At 36.9% G+C, this 14,932-nt stretch overlaps 1 long non-coding RNA gene across 2 annotated transcripts in view; it reads left to right on the top strand.

Moving 5' to 3' along the window:
* Positions 1–14,932, top strand: part of Gm30340 — a 469,847-nt gene that overhangs the window by 275,169 nt on the left and 179,746 nt on the right. Inside the window, exons 4-5 of one of the 2 annotated variants that reach the window (XR_880678.2) lie at positions 9,036–9,127; positions 10,253–10,311. This is a non-coding gene — a long non-coding RNA (predicted gene, 30340). The remainder of the gene's footprint in view (positions 1–9,035; positions 9,128–10,252; positions 10,312–14,932) is intronic. The other variant, XR_880680.2, reaches the window with a different exon arrangement.

Genomic DNA, 14,932 nt, shown 5'->3' with positions numbered 1-14,932 from the left:
CTTCCTGAACCATGAACACTAGTTAGCAGGGATGATCTCTAACTAGGCATAAGGCTGAATTCTCCATGTTCAATGAGATATGGAAGTACTGTCTTAAAAATTGGGCCTTACCATAAGTTTGTGGGAAGCAACAGTATCCTTCAAAATAACCTGAGATTTTATTTTTCATGGTGCCCCTATGGCCAACAACTAAATTAGATGTAACTCTTTTTTGGTACTAAGTGTTTTAGTGTTTTGCTTGATGTTGGGAAAGATCTAATTGGATCTTTCTACTGTTATTAGGTAATTCCTTTATAATTCATAAATATATACACACATATATTGTGTGTATTAAGAATATATGCAATTTTATTTATATAACTAAATATGAATATATATATATGCTCTTACTATAGTAGGTTTCTGTATGACCATTCAAGAGGTCTTAGATATTAGCTGTCCTTCCCAGGATTTCATCATTTGTTTCTGTGACTTCTTTTTTTTTAATTTTTTATACGTTTTATTAGATATTTTCCTCATTTACATTTCCAATGCTATCTGAAAAGTCCCCCATACCCTCCCACCCACTCCCCTACCCACCCACTCCCACTTTTTGGCACTGGCGTTCCCCTGTACTGGGGCATATAAAGTTTGCAAGTCCAGTGGGCCTCTCTTTCCAGTGATGGCCGACTAGGCCATCTTTTGATACATATGCAGCTAGAGTCAAGAGCTCCTGGGTACTGGTTAGTTCATAATGTTGTTCCACCTATAGGGTTGCAGATCCCTTTAGCTCCTTGGGTACTTTCTATAGCTCCTCCATTGGGGGCCCTGTGATCCATCCAATAGCTGACTGTGAGCATCCACATCTGTGTTTGCTAGGCCCTGGCATAGTCTCACAAGAGACAGTTATATCAGGGTCCTTTCAGCAAAATCTTGCTAGTATATGCAATGGTGTCAGTGTTGACTTCTTTTTCCACATGCATCATAGACCTTACCTACTTAAAAGTTGTGCCTTTCTGTGGATGATTCGATTTGTTATTAACTGGGCTTGGTTCAGAATTCCAATGAGTCATTATATTTTCTAATTTAATTTACTGTCAAAGAAAAATACAGCTCACAAATTAAAAGTGTCCCCAGGATGCTCCTAAAGCACCTTGCCCTGTGATGTGCCTTGCCATAACCCCAGAGTACCGGATATTCTCTAAGGTCATTGCATTGAAAGAACTCATAAGGTGGCCAGTCATGTTGCCAGGTTGGCTTGCCTGTCAAAAATGCAACTTAATTTGGCATAGTCAAATGAGGTATCAAACTTTCCACTGCAGTGGTCTATTTAAAGTCTTACCCAGAGGAATTCTTAACTCTGAATATTACAAAATAATTAGGTTTGGGTTGGTGAATCACCGTCTAGAATGACAACTAGATATAGAGTTGATTTAAATGCACTATATAGCATCCCATAAATGATAGATGAAGGTTTTGAGGTCATTTCCAATTTTCTTTCATTAGAAGCTGCTATGAAATATTCCTCTACCAAGCACAGGTATGAGTTATATACTTGTTCTTTTGCAGACCTCTTTTCTCAAGTTCATGTCCAGCAGTAAAACTTTCTGTATCATTCTGCCTAGCCACTCTGCACTGGTCACTTTCCCCCCTTTCATCATTGAGTATGCCCTTGCTTTCTCATTAATTGTGGAATTCTGCAAAGCTCATCTTAGTGGAAAATGTTACTGCAGACCTCTATTCCATTCTTCAAAGTACTTACATTTGTGTGCTTACTATTGAATAACAGTTTACATTTAGATTGTGTGACCTTGAGCTTTAATTTCTGCCTTTGTTTTTTCCTAATCTGATTTGGTCACTTGTGAGATGGTGACAAAAAATTTAATTTTATTCAGTTATTTATTTTTAAGACAGGATTGAACTATATATCTCTAGATGCCCTGTAACTCATTATGTAGATCAAGGTGGCTTCAAACTCACATAGCTCTGTCTGCCTCTGACTCCTGGGTGCTGGAATTAAGGGCTTATATCACTGTACCTACAAAGGAATGCTTTTAATCTAATCAATTTTGTGGGAAGAATAAATTACTAAAGGAGATCCACAATGAAACAGATCTCTCTTGGAGAAAGTTGAGCCCACACTTGTATATTCATATAATAAGAGCTTTAATGTTCTATAAGCATTTGAGCTTAATTGTTATATGTCATATGTGATAAAATTAAGCACCATTCCTGGCTTCCATTGTTTTGGGATGCTTCTTTTTCCACTTGAGGACCAAAGTCTTGCAGGCTAATTGTACACTTCAAAAGTTCATAAATAACTTCCTTCTTGCAGGCAGTATTTCAGTTCTCTATCACTTTTATAGATAGAAGCGTATTTATAAATTTTGGAATCTTAAAATTCCTTGCTGTAAAGGAACATTTGTCAATCCAGCTTGTGCATAGCAAATTTGCCAGGGTTCTGAGTTCTAATTAAAAGACCTCAGAGATTCTATCTTGTTAAAAGGGTATGTAGGAGTTTTCTTTGCAATGAAATGTCCACTATGTTTCTAAAGAAGCAAAGTGAAACTTAGGTAAAAATTTGTCTCTATTTGGGGCTTTTTGACTAATATCCACTTATTAGTAAATACATACCATGCAAGTCTTTTGAATCTGAGTTACTTTACTCAGGATGATATTTTCTTGTTTCATCCATTTGTCTGCAAAACTCATGATGTCCTCATTCTTAATGACTGGGTAGTATTTATTCCATTGTGTAAATGAACCACATTTTCTGTAATCAATCTTCTCTTGTGGGACATCTAGATTATTTCCAGCTTCTGGCTATCACAAATAAGGCCAATATGAACATAGTAGAACATGTTTTCCTATGGCATTATTGGGTATCATTTGGGTATATGGCCAAGGGTGGTATAGCTGAGTCTTCAGGTAGATCTATTTCCAATTTTCTGAGGAACCTGCAGATTGATTTCCAGAGTGATTGTACCAGTTTACAATCCCACCAGCAATGGAGAAGTGTCCTCTTTCTCCACATCCTTGCCAACAAGTCCTGTTACCTGATGTTTTGATGTGAAAGAATTACAGGGACAAAAGTGGAGAAGAGCATGAGAAAAAGGAGGTCCAGTGATAGGCCAAAATTGGGACCCAATCAAGGGGAAGGCCCAAGGCCTGCCACAATTGCTGAGGTGTGCTACCAAAAAGGGAGCTATCATGACTGCCCTCTGAAAGACCCAACAGGCAGCTGAAAGAATCAGATGCAGGTATTTGTACCCAACCAATGGACAGAAGCTGATGGCCCCCATGACTGAATTAAGGAAAAGTTGGAAGAAGCTGAGGAGGAAAGCAATCCTATAGGAAGACCAGCAGTCTCAAATAACCTGGAACCCTGGGATCTCTCAGACACTGAGCCACCAACCAGGCAGCATACACCAGCTGATATGAGGTCCCCAACATATATATAGCAGAGGACTGCTGGGTCTGTACTCAGAGAAGATGCATTTAACCCTCAAGAGACTTGAGGCCCCAGGGAGTGGGAAAGTCTGGAGGTATGGGTGGTGGGGTGGTGGGGACATTCTTCTTGGAGACATAGAGTGGATGTGGAACAGTCAGAGGATAGAACGGGAAGGGGATAAAGTTTGGACTATAAAAATAGATTAAAGAGTAAATAAAAAAGAAAAAAATTATCTCTAAAGCATTTTAAACAAGTTCGTTTTTTATTATTTTAAATGAAGATGATCATAATTGAAGTCATAAATTTAAGAAATTTGGATTAAAACAATAAACATATAGGGTTGTGAAAAATGAATAATATAATGATCAAAGTGTAGATATAACTCGTGAAACTAAAAACGCTCATTAAATTTCTAAATGTGACCATCTGATAAAACATAAATACAATGTTCTGAAATTCTTGATATTCCAAGTAGTACACACAGTGTTTTATTTAGTATTGATATTGATTAGAACTGCTCACAAGCTAAGCTGCTAAACATCTGAAATATGACAACTAAATTTCAGTTTAGGTATTGTTCTGAGTAGAAAAGCTAGATAATTTATACATATCTAAAACATTCAAATTTAGCTTTAAGTGGTCTAAGTACTAGCTCTTTACTACTTTCTTATTATAATAAGCACATTAAATATATTAGCAATGTTTATATTAGCTAGATTCTTTTAAATGGCAGAAGACTGTTATTCTAAGCCTTATTTAATAAAATGGAAATGAATACAAGGTGTGCTGTTGCTAATATCCATAGCATAAGGAATGCTGGAACATTACCTTATAATGTTAAAAATAAAATAAAAGTGTATGCACCCAATTTACAACCTCATTCTCAGAGAATTACACCAGCTACTTCTTGCTACATTTTAAATATACTTAATAAATTCTTCTTGAGTAGATTAAACATGTGTTGACTAGACATTATCCATTTTACAGAGATCTAACATGCAGTAATAAAAGGCTTTATAGTTTGTACAATGGCATTCTTCCCAGGGATCGAGACAATTACTTTGACATTATGTAGCAAGAATGACCAGATCAGTGTAGCTGCTACAGCAGGAAGTTTCCAGACCAAACATCTGTTTGGGAAGGCATCACAAAACTTTATCAGGTGTTTTATTTATATTTGTGGGTAAATAAAGCAGATGGTTTACCTGATAGAAAATTAACAAATGGGCATCACAATTCATAGGATTTCATAATCAAAGCCAAGGTGGGGCTGTGGGAGAGGGTTTGAAAGTTAGTATCCTCCAGCTTTAATTTTAACTAACTGTATTTCTTTTACAGAGTGTTGTGGGTATTTTTCTCTACTTAACTGAGATTTGGCCATGAGCCAATATAAGAGTGCATGTGGAAAATGCCTAAGTAAATACATTAATGTGATTATTTTACAATTGTAATATTTTACTTTTGCTTATATATTCTTCTAAACAAATGATACATAAAACTCATTGTCTGATTTTAGATAATGCCACCAAATCTGCAAAACCTATAGGAAACTATCCTGTGTTAGCTTGGCACAAAGTAGAGTCACCGGAGATGTGGGAATCTGAGTTATTGATCACCTTCATCACATTGGCCTGTAGTGTTCTTTCCTCATTGCAAATTGATGTTGGAAGGCTCTTCCCACTAGGGATAGTACCATTCCTTAACAGATAGGTCTGGGCTGTACAAGGAAATTAACAAGGAGGAGGAAGCAAGCCAATATCCAGCACCATGAGAGTTCCTCTGTGGGCTCTTTTTAGTTTCCTCTAGTTCCTCCCTTGACTTTCCTCAATGATGAATTGTAATTTCTAAGTTAAGTAAACTTTTAATTCTTCTAGTTTCTTTAGGTCATAGTGTTTATCACATCAATAGAAACCAAACTAAAACACACTGTGTTAAATATATGTTCTCGTTAAGGTTTATATTGCTGTAAAAAATACACCATGACCAAGGCGATCTTTATAGAGGAGAACATTTAATTGGAAACTTGCTTTAGAGGACTAGTCCATTATCATCATGAGCAATGGCATGGCCAGGGTAGGATCATGGTGGCACTCATAGTGCTGAAAAAGTAGCTGAGAGTTCCAGCCTGACTCACAGCCATAGAGAATCTGGGCCAGTGACACACTCTCCATCAAACCCATATCTACTCCAAAAGGGCCACACATACTAATATTCAAATCTTTTCAGTGAGCCCCTGATGACTAAGCACTCAAATATATGAGCTTTTGGTGGTTATTCTTATTCAAAGCACCATATTCTACTTCCAGGACCCATTGACTTGTAAATATATCATAACACAAACTTGAACTTAGTCCAATATCACAATTTCCCATACCAGATCACTGTTTCAACACTGTTGAGAAGTTCAAAGCTCAAAGTCCACTCTGAAATTAATGGCAATCTCTTAAGTGTAACCCCTTTGTAAAATCAAAATAAAGAAGCACATTACATACATAAAATGTGCAATAGCACAGAATATATATTATATTCTAAAAGTGATGAATTGGAGCATAGTGAGAAAATACTAGACCAAATCAAGACCAACAAGGCAAACTTCAAGTTCTTCATCTTCATGATTAACATAAAAGGACTCTGAATCTCCAACTCTTTTCAGCATTTTTGACAGCAAAACATTTCTTTTTCCACTTTGTAGGTTTCCATGGCAGGTATTTGTGATTCTGGCATTCCCAGCATCTTGAGGGCTCCAACATAATACAGGCTTCACCATTATAGTCTTATGAAATGGCCTGTCTGGGCCTCTATGCAGGGATATGCCTGACCTCAGTGGCATTCCTTAGCTTCCTTAGAAGGAGAATCCACACCCCTTTATTGTATCCTTCACTCTAAAGCCAGAACCATGTGGCTGAGGCTGCCAAGTTCTACTGCTTGATGGGCCCTTCCTTTACTTACATTTACTTACTTTACTTACAGTTGCAACAACTTTCCAGTTAGTGGTTTGGTTTCTTTTACTGTGTAAGATTTTCTTTCTTTCCTTTCTTTCTTTCTCTCTTTCTTTCTTTCTTTCTTTCTTTCTTTCTTTCTTTCTTTCTTTCTTTCTTTCTTTCTTTCTTTCTTCCTTCCTTCCTTCCTTCCTTCCTTCCTTCCTTCCTTTCTTTCTTTCTTTCTTTCTTTCTTTCTTTCTTTCTTTCTTTCTTTCTTTCTTTCTTTCTTTCTTTCTTTCCTTCTCTCTCTCTTTTCTGTTTTCCTGTTTTAAATTTAATTTTTAATTTATTTCTTGTACTCCATATTCCATTGCCTGCACCCCATCCACCTCCAACTACTCCACATCCCATACCTCCTCCTCACCCCACCCTGTCTCCATGTGGATGCCTCCAACCCCCACCACACCTGACCTCTAAACTCCCTGGAGCATCCAGTCTCTTGAGGGTTAGGTGCATCATCTCTGAATGAACACAGACTCAGAAGTCCTTTACTGTATACGTATTAGGGGCCTCATATCAGTGGGTGTATTCTGTCTGTTTGGTGGTCCAGTGTTTGAGAGAGCTCAGAGGTCCAGATTAATTGAGACTGGTGGTCCTCCTACAGGATCACCCTTGTCCTCAGCTTCTTTCACCCTTCCCTAATTCAACAACAGGATTCGGCTGCTTCTGTACATTGGTTGAGTACAAACATCTGAACCTGACTTAGCTGCTTGTTGGGTCTTCCTGAGTGCAGTCATGCTAGTTCCCTTTTTTGTGAGTGCTCCATAGACTCAGTGATAATGTCAGGCCTTGGGAACCCCCCTTGAGCTGGATCCCACTTTGGGCCTGTCTCTGGATCTTCTTTTCCTCAGGCTCTTCTCCATTTCCATCCCTATAATTCTTTCACGAGTTCTCTGAGCTCTTAGGTGAGGGTGTTGATGGAAACAAACTATATAGGCTTGATTCTTCAAGGGCTCTCATTTAGTTCATAGCATCTGTCTACGGGTGTTTGTTACCATCTGCTGCAGAAGGAAGTGTCTCTGAAGATGACTGAGCAGGGCTCTGGTCTATGAGTATATCAGAATGTCATTAAGAGTCCTTTCATTGATACTTTTTTTTTTTAAAAGAAACGAAGTATTTGTTTTTATCTTAGGTCCCTGGGCTTAATTGTCTAATTCTTGGCTCCCTAAGCAGTATCAGGTATGTGATCCTACTGGTAGATTGAGCCTTATGTTAAAAGAGATATTGGTTGGTATTTCCTACAAGCGCTGTCCCACCATTGGCATAACATATCATTGCAAGCAAGACAGAGTCAGCAATGAAAGAATTATAGAACTATTTCCATTTTGAATATAGATGTAAACATTATCAATAAAATACCAAGAACACATCAAAAAAGATCATATATCATGATCAAGTAAGTTTCTTCCCAGAGATGTAGAGATGAATTAACACATGCAAATGGATAAATGTAATCCACCACATAAAAAGCCTGAAAGACCAACACAATATAATCAGAAAAGGTCTTAAACAAACTGGTTTTATAAGGTCTTTGATGCATCTGTTTCCAGTTTTATGATAAGGTCATCCAGAGTTGAGTTTTGCACAGGATAAGTATGGATCTATTTTGATTCTTCTACATGCCACCATCCAGTTTGACATGCACCATTTCTTGCTGTTGATGTTGGACCATGGTCTTTAAACTGATTTTATTATATTGAGGTATGCCCCCTGTAACACTAATCTATCCAGATTTTTATCATGAATATGTATGGAAGTGGTGATTGCAGAGACAGGATGCTTACATGCAGAGGGTGAGAGGAGAATGAAGAAAGGTAGGCAAGGAAGCCTAATACAATTGAAACTTCCTAAAATATATACATATACAAAGACAATTTAAATGTTATTATCAAATAACCTGGGATACAGAGTTCCAAATGATCATCTTGCTATTGGTACTGAGATAAGAATATACATAAATGAGTTGTTGCCAAAGGTGTCCCAAGGGCATCACCAAACAACCCAGTGTCTTCCCAAGTGTATAGGTTTCTCTCTACAAACTGACAGCAAGGCTACTTCCTGAAGACAACAACACATAAATCACTGGACATGGTGATGTTATGGTGCCTACATAAAGCCTTAACCCCATGTTTTAGTGTCTTTGGTACAGGGAGGAATTTTTCACTCTGCAAAAGGAAAAACATAAATGACAGTGCAGTCACAAACCCTTTGATCTACAATGGTGTACAGCTTATTTCAAATATCTTGGAAGCTTCAAATTATTTTAGTTTTAAAACTGTCTAAAACTACTATTGTAAGCATGCTTTATTGATACCTCAAAGAATATTTTTTACTTAGAAATCATAAGTTGTTAACAGTAACATTAGCATTATGAATGGATGCCACTTACTTCAGGACTTTTCATGCTGGCTACAGTACCAAGTATTTTCTCTGTTGCCTCAATTTGCTCTTTGTCTTCTGAATACAACTGATTTATGTTCTGACAAAAGGAATCACAGGTACAATGAAATCCTCAATGAAGACAAGGGAACTGTACAAACACTTCATTTAAAACAATGAGAACAATTCTGTGGTCAACAGAAAACTAACACAAGGGTTAATGAACCTCTCTCATCTAATTTCAGATGCAGGCATTGGGCCCCATGCCAAATTTACTGCGACATTAGCTGAGCAGTTGGGATCATCTACAGAGAAGAATGTCTTGGCATTTTTCAAGGTATTTCCATTCTCATGCTTGTTTTAGCAGCAAAATGCCTCACCATTTAGTATACCCTGCCCTATTACGGGCCCATACCTCACAGAAAAATAGTAACAGCTCAAATGTCTTTAGTTTATTACTTTGTTATGGGATAAATTATTTTTTTCAGCTCTATCAGAGCAGTTCTTTTTTTTTTCTTTTTTTCTTTTTTTTTTTTTTTTACATATTTTCCTCAATTACATCTCCAATGCTATCCCAAAAGTCCCCCCTCCCCCCCACACTCCCCTACCCACCCATTCCCATTTGTTGGCCCTGGCATTCCCCTGTACTGGGGCATATAAATTTTGCAAGTCCAATGGGCCTCTCTCTCCAGTGATGGCCGACTAGGCCATCTTTTGATACATATGCAGCTAGAGTCAAGACCTCCGGGGTACTGGTTAGTTCATAATGTTGCACCTACAGGGTTGCAGATCTCTTTAGCTCCTTGGATACTTTCTCTAGCTCCTCCATTGGGGGGCCTGTGATCCATCCAATAGTTGACTGTGAGCATCCACTTCTGTGTTTGCTAGACCCCAGCCTAGTCTCACAAGAGACAGCTATATCACGGTCCTTGCAACAAACGCTTGCTATTTTTTAAGCAAATGCAGGCTTCTGTACAGAGAATGGTGACACCCTGCCATTCACACTATCATTATACTGTTTGCTACTAATGAATTGAAAAGAATTTCTACTGGATTTGTATAACAATTATATGTTCTATGAACAGTGAGTCCTGACATCCTTACTATTTTTAATTTTTTAATAAATAGGAATCTTTAGGTATTTCAAGAGTGGTATATTATGACTAAGGCATTATCTTCCCTCAGACTCCCACCACAACGCACATTTATTGAAAGTCTCAAAAGCATCTTGAGTCTTAGAATGTTTCTTCTCATAATTTTTCAGAAAGAAGCCACAAGTGAGTTTGAAATGGGCATAAATTACCTTAAATAAATTTGGAGAACTGGAGCTAATATGTCCATTGAATAGAATATTGTCTTTAATATGAGTTCATGAATCATGTGCTAGTCATCTTCATTATGATAAAGCCATGTGACTATTATTTTAAAAGAATAAGATGAGGTATTGTTTTATCCACATCAGGTGTGGAGGACAGAGGATTACTTTGGGACATAGGTCCTTGATCTTCACCACATTTGAAGGTAGGGTGTCTAATTTGCTGGAACATAGAACACAATGTGTTACTTGTCACACAAACTTCTGAGATTCTCATATTTGTGTCTGCCACTATGCTATAGGAGTACTGGAATTACCGTGCATGTTTTTTTACATGAATTATGTGGATGAAAACTCATACCCTCATATTTTCTTGCCAAGCACTTTACTATCTTCCCTTTATCTTGCCAAGCACTTTACTATCTTCCCTTTATCTTGCATCTGAACAAAGTAAGCATATGTTCATATGAAGTATACAGTGGTAACCATATAGCTTATATTTTGAGGCATAAGTGCTTACATATGTGCTCTGAAATAGTATCTCAAATATAGCTTATATTTAGAAATTAAACTTCAAAATAACTTTTGTTCTTTTTATTTATTCTTCTCTCATATAATATATCTCTATGGCAGCCTTGCCTCCCTTCATTTCTTCCAATACCCTGATAGTTTTCTTTCCCCTAAGTTCACTGTTCCTCTCTTCCCCTTCTGAAAAGAGCAGGCCTACCTGGGATATCAACTGAGCACAGCTTAACAAGATGCAATAAGACCAGGCACAAACCCATAATATTGAGGCTGGATGAGGCAACCCAATAGGAGGAAAAGTGTCCCAAGATCAGGAAGAAGAGTCAGAGATAACTCTATTCTAACTGTTAGGTGTTCCACAAAACCCCAACATAAACAACCTTAATATATATTAAGAGGACCTAGAAGAGACCCATACAAGCTTTATGATTGCTACTTCAGTCTCTGTGAGCCCCTAATAAGCCCCGTTTAGTTGATTCTGTGTGCTATGCTACTCTGCTGCCCTCAACACCCCTGGATCCTCAACCTTTCTGGTTCCTATAATCCTTCATGTCCCTCTTCTGCGGGGTTCCCCAAGTTCTACCTAATGTTTATCTATGGGTCCCTTCATTTGCTCTCATCAGATGAGGGAGGAAGTCTCTCTGATGATGACTGAGCTTGGCACCTACCTGTGAGTATAGCAGAATATTATTAGGAATCCCATCATTACTCTTTTTTCCAATTGTGTTTGGTTCTACCCTAGGTCTGTGGGTTATAGGAAGCTGGATAGCCCAAAACACCTTTTGTAATTGTATTTGTGATTTTTGTGTATACATGTGTGTGTCTTTCTGTGTTTATAAGGGCATTTTAAAGTTTGTATTGTAAAAACATGTAGAAGTACTGCTCAGAGAATAGTGAGTCTTTAGTCTTGGGTAATTGACTTAGGGAGCAAATCTAAAACAAACAAATAATTAAAAAAAAGCAAACTATAATACTGAAGAGGATGCCACATATAATCAGCAAAACTTATAGTCACAATTTATTGAATAGAACATATTATGATATTTATCATCTATTAAAATAAACCAATACTAAGCAACAGTGAATCAATACAAGGTTTTAATCTAGATCTAAAACTTTGCAGACTTTGCTTTTAAGGAGTTATTAATAACATAAACATCATGATGTTAATTTACATGTAGAATTTTGCTCACCCTCGATCAAATCTATTATGGCTTTATTTAATACATGAGGAAAATAATGCAAATAGTTGCATGATTATGCAACATCCTATTATTAGGAAAGTTACATTTCTTTAAGTTATGTGGTATGCTACAAAAACAAAGTATTCCAGATTTCTCTTGTGCTTTGGATGAGTTTATGAGTTTATATTATTATGCTATTTATATATTTGTAGACTTGACTGTTTTTGTAGCCTAGATTTGTAAATTGACTTTTAGAAAATTTAAATGATACATTTGCTGTTATACACTTGGAGGAGTCAAAATGAGCTCAGACTATCACAGAGTACTGTTGGGCACATAAAGAAATATCATCCACTCATTAGGACTTTTGACTCTTAGTCTACAAATCCATTGTATATCACTTCATTTGAAATAAGTTGGTTAGTTATAGAAATTTCATTTTGCAGGTTAAGATAACTCGTATCCAAGGGACTATGACTCACTCATCCCTCAAGGCAAGGACTCATAGATTGTGCATGCCAATTCCATGCTGATTCTCTGACTCATCAGTTTAGGGTAAGAAACATATCTGATGCAAAAATGTATAAATAAATGAAGGGCACGATAAATCAAACTCTAGTGTAGATGTATTTTGGTTGCCACAAATAAATATCGAAACTGAGAGTCTGAAAAGATCTGTGGGATTATAATTATTTATAATTTGCTCTGTGCTTTCTTGGCTACTCGTTTCAGGTTAACCTTAACATTATCCCATTATTTTAGAATAGTTTTTCAAATTTAGATTCAGTACTTTCTTTCCTGTTTCTGCCTTCCTTCCATCTTTATGCTCTGCTGTAACAAATAATGAGCATGCACAGACGAAACACTCAGTTAATGCTTATACTTTAATCAAACTTTCTTAGAATCCATTTCTGAATGCAGAATTTGTTGTTGTTGTTGTTGTTGTTTTGTCCTAGGACAAAAGCTTAGTCAACCCTGGCTCAGCTTCCAGATCTAAATTGTTAAAGTTAAACTATACTTGCAGATTTTATACAGAACAGTCTTACCAACTGGATTTCTCTCTTTTCAACATGTCCACTAGTTTTGTGCTGATAATTTTGTATCAACTTGACACAACCTAGAGTTATCTGAGAAGAGAGAACCTCAAGAAATTGCCCCCATAAGATCCACGTTAAAACATTTTCTTAATTAGTGATAGATGTGAGAGGGCCAGCACATTGTGCTTGGTGTTATATCCATGGGCTAGTGGTCCTGAGCTCTACCAGAGAGAAGTTTGAGGAAGCCATGATGAAAAAGCCAGTAAAGCCCTTTAGTAGCCTCTGTATCAGCTCCTGCTTCCAGATTTCCACCGTGTTGGAGTTCCTGTCCTGGCTCCCTTTAATGATAGACTACATAAGACAAACCCTTTCTTCCCCAACACTTGATGATGTTTTATCATAGCGCAAGTAACCATAACTAAGATAATCGTTCACCTAAGAACATAAAGTGGCCTACACTTAAAAGCATGGCTAACAACCATGTGTGCTTTGTCCACTGGCCTGTCTTACTGAACCTGTGTATTTGTCATCTGGCCTGATGCATAGCCTCCAAGTTTACAAGGACCAAACAGTTTTCAACTTAGACCTACTAGTAGTGTCACCAAAGTCCTGCCATATCCCAACCTCTTAAGTGAATAACCTGCTGGGATGTATGCAGCCAAATGCCCTTTAGTGGTCCTTTCTCTCACCTCTTCTTGATGATGATGTCATCAGTCATTAGCTGTATTGTGAGAGAAATTCACCGTACTTCATTAAGGACAATATGGCACTCAAATGTCCATAATTCCCAGAGGTAGTAGTTGTAAGCAAGCAATTAAAATCTTTTTATTGAAATGTAAGTGAAGCATGCTTATCTATAGTATTTGATGTACACACATATGTCCATGTGCCATGTCACAGAATGAAAAACTACATATATTGTGTATTGATGACATGTACTGTGAGGATGTCATAAGAGTAAACTGACTTGTGATGTCATAGCTAGGAGTTTATGTAATGGTCATGTTATAGTAATATTTGATAATAGTCCATTTATCATAGTGTGACCTTTTTTCAAGAAGTAATTCAAGATTGTATAAAAAGAGATATATAACGGGTTCACATGAGTATGGAACATAGCAAGTTATATAACAGTTAGAGTAAGTAGACCCAGGGAAACAAATGACAGAAATGGAATATAAATGATTCTTGTTGGAGATTTTCTTCTCATTCAGAAAGTTTATGAAATCTCTATCTGTCTCAATGAAGCTCAGTCACATGGATATCAACATATCCAGAATACACGGGTTTAAATGTTAACTCCATGCAAAAATAACTTTCATATGTGCATCTAAATCAGCTTTGACAATAACTTTTAGCAGAATCAACCATCACAGAGATGTAATAATTTGAAATATAGATGAAACATGCATGTGATATCAAGAAGGCTTTTTTTTTTCAGTTTATTGTTGCTGGCTAGTTGATGCTACTGCTAAGCAACATTTGATGTTCACAAAAAGGAAAAACTTGCTAAAGAAGATAGTAAGTATAATTATTAATTCATTGGATTAGAAGTAACTGTGGTACAGAATAAGAGCTCTGCCACAGAGAGAAGAAACAATATAAGGTGTACAGTTTTAGCAACTTTCAATTGTAGTAAACAACTGAAACCTGTCATGAGCCCAGCCCTGCCAAAAATTGACAATGTGATTTTAACCAAAGAGACATGGTTACAGGTGAAAAGGATATAGGGAGTAGGTTCCAGGTAACAGAGTGTGTTTTGTTGTTTTGTTTTAGGGCACAGTAACTTCTATGGAGTAAGCAGGTTCCGTGAATGTGTGTGTGTGTGTGTGTGTGTGTGTGTGTGTGGGCGCGCACACACACACACAGATACACTCAATTAAAGAAGAAAAGACATGGATTTGAAAAGAAATTGGTGGGAGGACATAAGAAAGATAGAAAAGAGAAAAGAATGTGTAGAAATGATGTAAATACATTACTTAATTTGTTTCCAAAACAAATTAAGGTAAGCTAAGAGGAATTAAAATATTCTTAGGCAATCAGAAAAATTTAAGTTAAAAAATTACTATATTATAGTACAT

This window comes from Mus musculus, chromosome 3 (assembly GCF_000001635.26).
Source record: "Mus musculus strain C57BL/6J chromosome 3, GRCm38.p6 C57BL/6J".
Taxonomy (NCBI): Eukaryota; Metazoa; Chordata; class Mammalia; order Rodentia; family Muridae; genus Mus; species Mus musculus.
The sequence above is the reverse complement of the archived record's forward strand: the minus strand, read 5'-3'. Positions and strand labels throughout refer to the sequence as shown.